Source organism: Gymnodraco acuticeps, unplaced genomic scaffold (genome assembly GCF_902827175.1).
Source record: "Gymnodraco acuticeps unplaced genomic scaffold, fGymAcu1.1, whole genome shotgun sequence".
Lineage (NCBI taxonomy): Eukaryota > Metazoa > Chordata > Actinopteri > Perciformes > Bathydraconidae > Gymnodraco > Gymnodraco acuticeps.
This window is the reverse complement of record NW_022990320.1, coordinates 12155-25299: the sequence shown is the minus strand read 5'-3', so window position 1 is coordinate 25299 and position 13145 is coordinate 12155. Positions and strand designations below refer to the sequence as shown.

The window sequence follows — 13145 nt, the reverse complement described above, 5'->3', positions numbered from 1 at the left end:
GAAGAGCCGCATGAAACTAGGCAAAGAGCCGCATGCGGCTCGAGAGCCGCGGGTTGGCCACCCCTGCTCTAGGGGGTTCCGGGCTATGCCCCCCGGAACGATTTGTTTTCACATTTTAAAGTAAAATGCTTCAATCTGGTGCACTTTTAGCAGAATCACTAGAGACCTGATCTAGGGGGTACAACTCTAAACACCCATATGAAAAAGATCAGTTTGCATTTTAATAATCAAATAAGTATCTGAACATAACCAAAAACCTACCATAGCTAATAACAAATACATGTAACTTATTTTATTTTTGTTGTTCATTTATATCTTATTTTACCAGTTAACATTTATTTATGCATATTTTTTAATATCTCCAATGTTAAACTATATGTCTGGTTTACTGTCCTATAGTATTAGGAATGATTTCAAACCTGTTTTTATTTATCCCAATAATTATAAAGGAGTGCCTTGGAAATACTTGTTTACATAAATTGTGACCAAACCGTTTGAGAGCCACTGAGATAACTTAGACTAAAGTGAACTATCTAAATCAGGGGTGGGGAACCTTTTTCCTCTCAAGGGCCATTTAAATGTTTTCAACATCCTCCGAGGGCCGTACAAATGATTGACCTCTGCTTAAAAATACTAAAATCACAGCCCATTAATTTCACCTTTCTTTCATGCTGTGCAAAGAAAAAGCAACCTCTGAATCCAGATATCTTGCCATGACTCGCGCATGCATGCACGTGCACGGTGTGGCCTGCATGCACGTGCACGGTGTGTGGCATGACCACCAAAACAGAAAGATATGGACACAAGATGTGTGCGAATGTATTTAGACTCCTGTGAACATGATTTAAGTGGGGGGGGACCTCACCTCCTCTAGGGGGGTCCGGGGGCATGCTCCCCCAGGAAGATTTGTTTTTTTAAATGTTGAAGTTAAAAGCATCAATCTGGTGCACTTTGAGAGCAACATTAGGAGCTCTATGGACACATCTCTCAACATGTATCATCATATAAAGATGTGCCTTTACCTCACTGGTTGTAGAAAAAGCTTCTTATATTCGTTAGCATATAGCTAGCTAACCAGATGCTAATAACAACAAAGTTATTGACTGTATGATCAGTGTGACAGATCGACACTGGGCTTACAACTAAAGACACAGCCACGCAGAAACTGCAGCATGTGTACGGCTCCTTATGGGTACTGCAATGTTTGGAAGTGCCGGAGCGGAGTGGCGTTCTGGTGCTCTCCGTCAGAACTGCACCCCTGTCAGACGAGACATATTATACACGTTAGGCTTGTGTTGTGTTCAAGGACCCTGACCTTGGCCAGGAAAAAGAGGCACTCACTTGTTTATTTATTTTGCGGTCTAGATTTCTTTAATTTTGTTTCTTTTTTGCGTGTGTTTATAAATTACCTCGAGGGCCACACCAAATGGTCTCGCGGGCCGTATACGGCCCGGGGGCCGGAGGTTCCCCGCCCCTGATCTAAATACTGTGAGAGTCCTTTAGCTCACTGAGCTGTAGTTATCAGCCTAAATCCAACAACAATCCGCGGCAGCGATGCGCGCCCTCGGCTTCTTTGGGCCACAGAAGCTGTAGTTCCACTGTTTGGCCATTAGGGACATTAGCTTCAACGGCCGGCACTCTTTTCTGAAGGATTGTCACTGTTAGAAACCACAGAAGAAGAACATCCCATTGTTGAGACGAAGTGGAATTTTATAAATCTTAAAAACGGAACTTTAAACTCTTCTATTTTTTATAAACTACAAACTGTCTCTCCTTCTTTGAGAAACCGCCACCATGTGGAAGGAACCGACTTTTAACCTCTAAGTTAGGTTTTGGAGCCGAAAAACGAGAGACTTTACGATGTTTTCGGTACGTTTTTTTAATTTATTGATCACCTGTCTGTCTCTCATCTGTCTGTCTCTCTGTATCACCTGTCTCTCTCTCTGTATCACATGTCTGTCTCTCTTTATCACCTGTCTGTCTCTCACCTGTCGGTCTCTCTGTATCACCTGTCTGTCTCTCACCTGTCTGTCTCTCACCTGTCTGTCTCTCTGTATCACCTGTCTGTCTCTCTGTATCACCTGTCTCTCTCTCTGTATCACCTGTCTCTCTCTCTCTGTATCACATGTCTGTCTCTCTTTATCACCTGTCTGTCTCTCACCTGTCGGTCTCTCTGTATCACCTGTCTGTCTCTCACCTGTCTGTCTCTCACCTGTCTGTCTCTCACCTGTCTGTCTCTCTGTATCACCTGTCTCTCTCTCTGTATCACATGTCTGTCTCTCTTTATCACCTGTCTGTCTCTCACCTGTCGGTCTCTCTGTATCACCTGTCTGTCTCTCACCTGTCTGTCTCTCACCTGTCTGTCTCTCATCAGTCTGTCTCTCTGTATCACCTGTCTGTCTCTCACCTGTCTGTCTCTCTGTATCACCTGTCTGTCTCTCACCTGTCTGTCTCTCACCTGTCTGTCTCTCTGTATCACCTGTCTCTCTCTCTGTATCACCTGTCTCTCTCTCTGTATCACATGTCTGTCTCTCTTTATCACCTGTCTGTCTCTCACCTGTCGGTCTCTCTGTATCACCTGTCTGTCTCTCACCTGTCTGTCTCTCACCTGTCTGTCTCTCTGTATCACCTGTCTGTCTCTCACCTGTCTGTCTCTCATCTGTCTGTCTCTCTGTATCACCTGTCTGTCTCTCTGTATCACCTGTCTGTCTCTCACCTGTCTGTCTCTCACCTGTCTGTCTCTCATCAGTCTGTCTCTCTGTATCACCTGTCTGTCTCTCACCTGTCTGTCTCTCACCTGTCTGTCTCTCACCTGTCTGTCTCTCTGTATCACCTGTCTGTCTCTCACCTGTCTGTCTCTCATCTGTCTGTCTCTCTCTCTGTATCACCTGTCTGTCTCTCACCTGTCTGTCTCTCTGTATCACCTGTCTGTCTCTCACCTGTCTGTCTCTCTGTATCACCTGTCTGTCTCTCACCTGTCTGTCTCTCATCTGTCTGTCTCTCTGTATCACCTGTCTGTCTCTCACCTGTCTGTCTCTCTGTATCACCGTCTGTCTCTCATCTGTCTGTCTCTCTGTATCACCTGTCTGTCTCTCACCTGTCTGTCTCTCATCTGTCTGTCTCTCTGTATCACCTGTCTGTCTCTCTGTATCACCTGTCTGTCTCTCTGTATCACCTGTCTGTCTCTCTGTATCACCTGTCTGTCTCTCACCTGTCTGTCTCTCATCTGTCTGTCTCTCTGTATCACCGTCTGTCTCTCATCTGTCTGTCTCTCTGTATCACCTGTCCGTCTCTCACCTGTCTGTCTCTCTGTATAACCTGTCTGTCTCTCACCTGTCTGTCTCTCATCTGTCTGTCTCTCTGTATCACCTGTCCGTCTCTCACCTGTCTGTCTCTCTGTATAACCTGTCTGTCTCTCACCTGTCTGTCTCTCACCTGTCTGTCTCTCTGGTCGTAATTGAAAGACTGTACATTTGACTATTTTGAGACAGAATAGATTTAATCCAACGTTGAAAATGATGTTTATGCTGATGTGTCTTTGATGTTCAGGAGATCAGGAGGGAGGTGGGCTGCCAATGGGAGAGTCCACATGAAGAGAGGAAGGAGGAGACGAGGAGGGAGGAGACGAGGAGAGAGGTTGGCTGTCAGAGCGACCCAGCAGAACGGAGAGACGCTGCTGTCCAGGTGGATCTGCTGAGTCAACAGCTGGGCTGGAGACACACAGGTGAGACACTCCGCAGGTACACAGTGAGAGACATCAGGTGTTGGAGCAGCTTTTAAAGGTCCCTATTATGAAAATCCACTTCTTCATGTCTCTTCTACATCAACACGTGTCCCTTCTTCTTCATGTCTCTTCTACATCAACACGTGTCCCCTCTTCTTCACGTCTCTTCTACATCAACACGTGTCCCCTCTTCTTCATGTCTCTTCCACATCAACATGTGTCCCTTCTTCTTCATGTCTCTTCTACATCAACATGTGTCCCCTCTTCTCCATGTCTCTTCTACATCAACATGTGTCCCCTCTTCTTCATGTCTCTTCTTCATCAACATGTGTCCCTTCTTCTTCATGTCTCTTCTACATCAACATGTGTCCCCTCTTCTTCATGTCTCTTCTACATCAACATGTGTCCCCTCTTCTTCATGTCTCTTCTACATCAACATGTGTCCCCTCTTCTTCATGTCTCTTCTACATCAACATGTGTCCCCTCTTCTTCATGTCTCTTCTACATCAACATGTGTCCCCTCTTCTTCATGTCTCTTCTTCATCAACATGTGTCCCTTCTTCTTCATGTCTCTTCTACATCAACATGTGTCCCCTCTTCTTCACGTCTCTTCTACATCAACATGTGTCCCCTCTTCTTCATGTCTCTTCTACATCAACATGTGTCCCCTCTTCTTCATGTCTCTTCTACATCAACATGTGTCCCTTCTTCTTCATGTCTCTTCTACATCAACATGTGTCCCCTCTTCTTCATGTCTCTTCTACATCAACATGTGTCCCCTCTTCTTCATGTCTCTTCTACATCAACATGTGTCCCCTCTTCTTCATGTCTCTTCTACATCAACACGTGTCCCCTCTTCTTCATGTCTCTTCTACATCAACACGTGTCCCTTCTTCTTCATGTCTCTTCTACATCAACATGTGTCCCCTCTTCTTCATGTCTCTTCTACATCAACATGTGTCCCCTCTTCTTCATGTCTCTTCTACATCAACATGTGTCCCCTTCTTCTTCATGTCTCTTCTACATCAACATGTGTCCCCTCTTCTTCATGTCTCTTCTACATCAACATGTGTCCCCTCTTCTTCATGTCTCTTCTACATCAACATGTGTCCCCTCTTCTTCATGTCTCTTCTACATCAACATGTGTCCCCTCTTCTTCATGTCTCTTCTACATCAACATGTGTCCCCTCTTCTTCATGTCTCTTCTACATCAACATGTGTCCCCTCTTCTTCATGTCTCTTCTACATCAACATGTGTCCCCTCTTCTTCATGTCTCTTCTACATCAACATGTGTCCCCTCTTCTTCATGTCTCTTCTACATCAACATGTGTCCCCTCTTCTTCATGTCTCTTCTACATCAACATGTGTCCCCTCTTCTTCATGTCTCTTCTACATCAACATGTGTCCCCTCTTCTTCACGTCTCTTCTACATCAACATGTGTCCCCTCTTCTTCATGTCTCTTCTACATCAACATGTGTCCCCTCTTCTCCATGTCTCTTCTACATCAACATGTGTCCCCTCTTCTCCATGTCTCTTCTACATCAACATGTGTCCCCTCTTCTCCATGTCTCTTCTACATCAACATGTGTCCCCTCTTCTTCATGTCTCTTCTACATCAACATGTGTCCCCTCTTCTTCATGTCTCTTCTACATCAACATGTGTCCCCTCTTCTTCATGTCTCTTCTACATCAACATGTGTCCCCTCTTCTCCATGTCTCTTCTACATCAACATGTGTCCCCTCTTCTCCATGTCTCTTCTACATCAACATGTGTCCCCTCTTCTCCATGTCTCTTCTACATCAACATGTGTCCCCTCTTCTCCATGTCTCTTCTACATCAACATGTGTCCCCTCTTCTCCATGTCTCTTCTACATCAACATGTGTCCCCTCTTCTTCATGTCTCTTCTACATCAACATGTGTCCCCTCTTCTTCATGTCTCTTCTACATCAACATGTGTCCCCTCTTCTCCATGTCTCTTCTACATCAACATGTGTCCCCTCTTCTCCATGTCTCTTCTACATCAACATGTGTCCCCTCTTCTCCATGTCTCTTCTACATCAACATGTGTCCCCTCTTCTTCATGTCTCTTCTACATCAACATGTGTCCCCTCTTCTTCATGTCTCTTCTACATCAACATGTGTCCCCTCTTCTTCATGTCTCTTCTACATCAACATGTGTCCCCTCTTCTTCATGTCTCTTCTACATCAACATGTGTCCCCTCTTCTCCATGTCTCTTCTACATCAACATGTGTCCCCTCTTCTTCATGTCTCTTCTACATCAACATGTGTCCCCTCTTCTTCATGTCTCTTCTACATCAACATGTGTCCCCTCTTCTTCATGTCTCTTCTACATCAACATGTGTCCCCTCTTCTTCATGTCTCTTCTACATCAACATGTGTCCCCTCTTCTTCATGTCTCTTCTACATCAACATGTGTCCCCTCTTCTTCACGTCTCTTCTACATTAACATGTGTCCCCTCTTCTTCATGTCTCTTTCACATCAACATGTGTCCCCTCTTCTTCATGTCTCTTCTACTTCAACATGTGTCCCCTCTTCTTCATGTCTCTTCTACATCAACATGTGTCCCCTCTTCTTCATGTCTCTTCTACATGAACATGTGTCCCCTCTTCTTCATGTCTCTTCTACATCAACATGTGTCCCCTCTTCTTCATGTCTCTTCTACATCAACATGTGTCCCCTCTTCTTCATGTCTCTTCTACATCAACATGTGTCCCCTCTTCCTCATGTCTCTTCTACATCAACATGTGTCCCCTCATCTTCATGTCTCTTCTACATCAGCATGTGTCCCCTCTTCTTCATGTCTCTTCTAAATCAACATGTGTCCCCTCTTCTTCATGTCTCTTCTAAATCAACATGTGTCCCCTCTTCTCCATGTCTCTTCTACATCAACATGTGTCCCCTCTTCTTCATGTCTCTTCTACATCAGCATGTGTCCCCTCTTCTTCATGTCTCTTCTACATCAACATGTGTCCCCTCTTCTTCATGTCTCTTCTAAATCAACATGTGTCCCCTCTTCTTCATGTCTCTTCTACATCAACATGTGTCCCTTCTTCTTCATGTCTCTTCTACATCAACATGTGTCTCCTCTTCTTCATGTCTCTTCTACATCAACATGTGTCCCTTCTTCTTCATGTCTCTTCTACATCAACATGTGTCTCCTCTTCTTCATGTCTCTTCTACATCAACATGTGTTCCCTCTTCTTCATGTCTCTTCTACATCAACATGTGTCCCCTCTTCTTCATGTCTCCTCTACATCAACATGTGTCCCCTCTTCTTCATGTCTCTTCTACATCAACATGTGTCCCCTCTTCTTCATGTCTCTTCTACATCAACACGTGTTCCCTCTTCTTCATGTCTCTTCTACATCAACACGTGTCCCCTCTTCTTCATTTCTCTTCTACATCAACACGTGTCCCCTCTTCTTCATGTCTCTTCTACATCAACACGTGTCCCCTCTTCTTCATGTCTCTTCTACATCAACACGTGTCCCCTCTTCTTCATGTCTCCTCTACATCAACATGTGTCCCCTCTTCTTCATGTCTCTTCTACATCAACACGTGTCCCCTCTTCTTCATTTCTCTTCTACATCAACACGTGTCCCCTCTTCTTCATGTCTCTTCTACATCAACACGTGTCCCCTCTTCTTCATGTCTCTTCTACATCACCATGTGTCCCCTCTTCTTCATGTCTCTTCTACATCAACACGTGTCCCCTCTTCTTCATGTCTCTTCTACATCAACACGTGTCCCCTCTTCTTCATGTCTCTTCTACATCAACATGTGTCCCCTCTTCTTCATGTCTCTTCTACATCAACAACGTGTCCCCTCTTCTTCATTTCTCTTCTACATCAACACGTGTCCCCTCTTCTTCATGTCTCTTCTACATCAACACGTGTCCCCTCTTCTTCATGTCTCTTCTACATCAACATGTGTCCCCTCTTCTTCATGTCTCTTCTACATCAACACGTGTCCCCTCTTCTTCATGTCTCCTCTACATCAGCATGTGTCCCCTCTTCTTCATGTCTCCTCTACATCAACACGTGTCCCTCTTCTTCATGTCTCTTCTACATCAACACGTGTCCCCTCTTCTTCATGTCTCTTCTACATCAACACGTGTCCCCTCTTCTTCATGTCTCCTCTACATCAACACGTGTCCCCTCTTCTTCATGTCTCTTCTACATCAACATGTGTCCCCTCTTCTTCATGTCTCCTTACATCACAGGTGTCCCCTCTTCTTCATGTCTCTTCTACATCAACATGTGTCCCCTCTTCTTCATGTCTCTTCTACATCAACATGTGTCCCCCTCTTCTTTCATGTCTCTTCTACAATCAACATGTGTCCCCTCTTCTTCATGTCTCTTCTACATCAACATGTGTCCCCTCTTCTTCATGTCTCTTTCTACATCAACCATGTGTCCCCTCTTCTTCATGTCCTCTACTATCAAACATGTGTCCCCTCTTCTTCATGCGCTCCTCTACATCAACATGTGTCCCCTCTTCCTCATGTCTCTCTTCTACAATCAACATGTGTCCCCTCTTCTTCATGTCTCCTCGACAATCAACATGTGTCCCCTCTTCTTCATGTCTCTTCTACATCAACATGTGTCCCCTCTTCTTCATGTCTTCTTACTACAATCAACAATGTGTCCCCGCTTCTTCTTCATGTCTCCTCTACAGCAACATGGGTGTCCCTCTTCTTCATGTCCTCGTTCTACATCAAACATGTGTCCCCTCTCTTCTTCATGTCCTCTCTCCTCTACATCAACATGTGTCCCCTCTATCTTCATGTCTCTTCTACATCAACATGTGTCCCCTCTTCTTCATGTCTCTTCTACATCAACATGTTCCCCTCTTCTTCATGTCTCTTCTACATCACATGTGTCCCCTCTTCTTCATGTCTCTTCTACATCAACATGTGTCCCCTCTTCTTCATGTCTCTTCTACATCAACATGTGTCCCCTCTTCTTCATGTCTCTTCTACATCAACATGTGTCCCCTCTTCTTCATGTCTCTTCTACATCAACATGTCTCCTCTTTTAATTCTACATCAACATGTGTCCCTTCTTCTTCATGTCTCTTCTACATCAACATGTGTCCCTTCTTCTTCATGTCTCTTCTACATCAACATGTGTCCCCCTCTTTCTTCATGTCTCTTCTACATCAACATGTGTCCCCTCTTCTTCATGGTCTCTTCTACATCACATGTGTCCCCTCTTCTTCATGTCTCTTCTACATCAACATGTGTCCCCTCTTCGTCATGTCTCCTCTACATCAACATGTGTCCCCCTCTTCTTCATGTCTCTTCTACATCAACATGTGTCCCCTCTTCTTCATGTCTCTTCTACATCAACATGTGTCCCCTCTTCTCCATGTCTCTTCTACATCAACATGTGTCCCCTCTTCTTCATATCTCTTCTACATCAACATGTGTCCCCTCTTCTTCATGTCTCTTCTACATCAACACGTGTCCCCTCTTCTCCATGTCTCTTCTACATCAACACGTGTCCCCTCTTCTTCATGTCTCTTCTACATCAACACGTGTCCCCTCTTCTTCATGTCTCTTCTACATCAACACGTGTCCCCCTCTTCTTCATGTCTCTTCTACATCAACATGTGTCCCCTCTTCTCCATGTCTCTTCTACATCAACATGTGTCCCCTCTTCTTCATGTCTCTTCTACATCAACATGTGTCCCCTCTTCTTCATGTCTCTTCTACATCAACATGTGTCCCCTCTTCTTCATGTCTCTTCTACATCAACATGTGTCTCCTCTTCTTCATGTCTCTTCTTCATCAACATGTGTCCCCCCTCTTCTTCATGTCTCTTCTACATCAACATGTGTCCCCTCTTCTTCATGTCTCTTCTACATCAACATGTGTCCCCTCTTCTTCATGTCTCTTCTACATCAGCATGTGTCCCCTCTTCTTCATGTCTCTTCTACATCAGCATGTGTCCCCTCTTCTTCATGTCTCTTCTACATCAACATGTGTCCCCTCTTCTCCATGTCTCTTCTACATCAACATGTGTCCCCTCTTCTTCATGTCTCTTCTACATCACATGTGTCTCCTCTTCTTCATGTCTCTTCTACATCAACATGTGTCTCCTCTTCTTCATGTCTCTTCTACATCAGCATGTGTCCCCTCTTCTTCATGTCTCTTCTACATCAACATGTGTCCCCTCTTCTCCATGTCTCTTCTACATCAACATGTGTCCCCTCTTCTTCATGTCTCTTCTACATCAACATGTGTCCCCTCTTCTTCATGTCTCTTCTACATCAACATGTGTCCCCTCTTCTCCATGTCTCTTCTACATCAACATGTGTCGCCTCTTCTTCATGTCTCTTCTACATCAACATGTGTCCCCTCTTCTTCATGTCTCTTCTTCATCAACATGTGTCCCCTCTTCTTCATGTCTCTTCTACATCAACATGTGTCCCCTCTTCTTCATGTCTCTTCTACATCAACATGTGTCCCCTCTTCTTCATGTCTCTTCTACATCAACATGTGTCCCCTCTTCTCCATTGGTGTTTCAGCCAATCAGAGACAGACTCTGGATATATCTGAGACCTGTGATATAATGTGTGTGTGTGTGTGTGTGTGTGTGTGTGTGTGCTGCATGGCATTGTGGGAGAGCAGATGGTCTCTTGCAGCACCACAGCCCCCCCCTTTACCTGTGCTGCTGCTCCCCCACAATGCATCAGCCTGCATCTCTCAAAGAGCTCATCTGGATACCCAGCATGCATCAGTGCAGCGAGCCCCCCCCCCGGACTCATCGCTCCTCTGAGCGAGGAGGAAGAGGAGGAGGAAGAGGATCAGAGTCTCTGTGCTGACAGGCGGTGCAAATTAACACCAGTGAAGAAGAGGAGGAGGAGGAAGGGGTATACCAAATTGACCAATCACATCGCAGCAAGATCTCGCCGTAAGAGGGAGAGGACCGAGGACAGGAGAGATGTCGGCCAATCAGAAGGGAGGAGCAGGAAAAGACAAAGAGGAGCACAGGAAGAGGAAGAGGAGGAGGAGGAGGAGGAGGAGGAGATGAAGATGAACATCAGGGAGACGGAGAGGCCGAGGAGGACGGCCGTCTGTCCTCCAATCAGATACCTGCTGGAGAGACAGGAGGAAGAGAGACAAGAGGAAGAAGAGAGACATGAGGAAGAGGAGAGACAGGAGGAAGAGGAGAGACAAGACAAGCCCCGCCCCCCTGCTCCCCAAAAGACTCCTGATTGGTCCAGACGCAGAGAGACAAAAATCCCCCGATGGTGGGTGGACTACTACATGAGCACCAAGAGGAGGAAGAGGAGGGAGGAAGAGGGGGAGAGGTCACGTGGTCCGGTGACAGCCAATCAGGACAGAGCAAAAGGACCCAGAAAAAGAGGAAGACCAAAAAAGGTCATGGGGGACAGAGAGGAAAGGGGCGGGACTTCTGAAAGATTGACTGGTGATAGAGAGAGACAGACAGGTGAGAGACAGACAGGTGAGAGACAGACGGGTGATGCAGAGAGTGATAAAGAGAGACAGACAGAGAGACAGACGGGTGATACAGAGAGACAGACGGGTGAGAGACAGAAAGGTGATACAGAGAGACAGACAGGTGAGAGACAGACGGGTGAGAGACAGACGGGTGAGAGACAGACGGGTGAGAGACAGACAGGTGAGAGACAGACGGGTGATGCAGAGAGTGATAAAGAGAAACAGACAGAGAGACAGACGGGTGATACAGAGAGACAGACGGGTGAGAGACAGAAAGGTGATACAGAGAGACAGACGGGTGATACAGAGAGACAGACGGGTGAGAGACAGACGGGTGAGAGACAGACGGGTGATACAGAGAGACAGGCGGGTGAGAGACAGACAGGTGATACAGAGAGACAGACAGAGAGACAGACGGGTGATACAGAGAGACAGACAGAGAGACAGACGGGTGATACAGAGAGACAGACGGGTGAGAGACAGACAGGTGATACAGAGAGACAGACGGGTAAGAGACAGACAGGTGATACAGAGAGACAGAAGGGTGAGAAACAGACGGGTGATACAGAGAGACAGACGGGTGAGAAACAGACGGGTGATACAGAGAGACAGACAGAGAGACAGACGGGTGATACAGAGAGTGATACAGAGAGACAGACGGGTGAGAGACAGACAGGTGATACAGAGAGACAGACAGAGAGACAGACGGGTGATACAGAGAGTGATACAGAGAGACAGACGGGTGAGAGACAGACAGGTGATACAGAGAGACAGACAGAGAGACAGACGGGTGATACAGAGAGTGATACAGAGAGACAGACGGGTGAGAGACAGACGGGTGATACAGAGAGACAGACGGGTGAGAGACAGACAGGTGATACAGAGAGACAGACAGAGAGACAGACGGGTGAGAGACAGACAGGTGATACAGAGAGACAGACGGGTGATACAGAGAGACAGACAGGTGATACAGAGAGACAGACGGGTGATACAGAGAGACAGACAGAGAGACAGACAGGTGATAAAGAGAGACAGACAGGTGAGAGACAGACGGGGTGATACAGAGAGACAGACAGGTGAGAGACAGACGGGTGATACAGAGAGACAGACGGGTGAGAGACAGACAGGTGAGAGACAGACAGGTGATACAGAGAGACAGACGGGTGATACAGAGAGACAGACAGGTGATAAAGAGAGACAGACGGGTGATACAGAGAGACAGACGGGTGAGAGACAGACTGGTGAGAGACAGACAGGTGATACAGAGAGACAGACAGAGAGACAGACGGGTGATAAAGAGAGACAGACAGGTGATACAGAGAGACAGACAGAGAGACAGACAGGCGATAAAGAGGGACAGGTGATAAAGAGAGACAGACAGATGAGAGACAGACAGATGAGAGACAGACAGGTGAGAGACAGACGGGCGATAGAGAGAGACAGACAGGTGATACAGAGAGACAGACAGGTGAGAGACAGACGGGCGATAGAGAGAGACAGACGGGCGATAGAGAGAGACAGACAGGTGATACAGAGAGACAGACAGGTGAGAGACAGACGGGCGATAGAGAGAGACAGACAGGTGATAGAGAGAGACAGACAGATGAGAGACAGACAGGCGATAGAGAGAGAGAGACGGGCGATAGAGAGAGACAGACAGGTGAGAGACAGACAGGCGATGGAGAGAGAGAGAGAGAGACAGGCGATAAAGAGAGACAGACGGGTGAGACAGACGTGTGATACAGAGAGACAGACAGGTCATGTGACCCTCTTATCGTGCTTTGTCAGACTTCAGCGCCTCTTCTGATTGGTCGATCACTTGATTGACAGGTCAGGTCCGACGGGGCCATGTAACGATGAGATGTATATCTGATGTTGTTGTGAAAGTGTTTTGTATCAGATGTATTTATTGTTGAACAGGTTTAA

At 46.3% G+C, this 13145-nt stretch overlaps 1 protein-coding gene across 2 annotated transcripts in view; it reads right to left on the bottom strand.

Annotated features, from left to right (window-relative positions):
* Nucleotides 1-13145, bottom strand: part of LOC117550654 (zinc finger MYM-type protein 1-like) — a 31210-nt gene that overhangs the window by 11381 nt on the left and 6684 nt on the right. The window contains exon 2 of one of the 2 annotated variants that reach the window (XM_034223127.1): nucleotides 10722-10853. The exons of the other annotated variant lie outside the window; for it this stretch is intronic. The gene's annotated coding sequence lies outside the window, so the exon portion shown is untranslated. Of the gene's footprint in view, nucleotides 1-10721; nucleotides 10854-13145 lie in introns of those variants that run through there. 2 annotated transcript variants of the gene reach the window in all.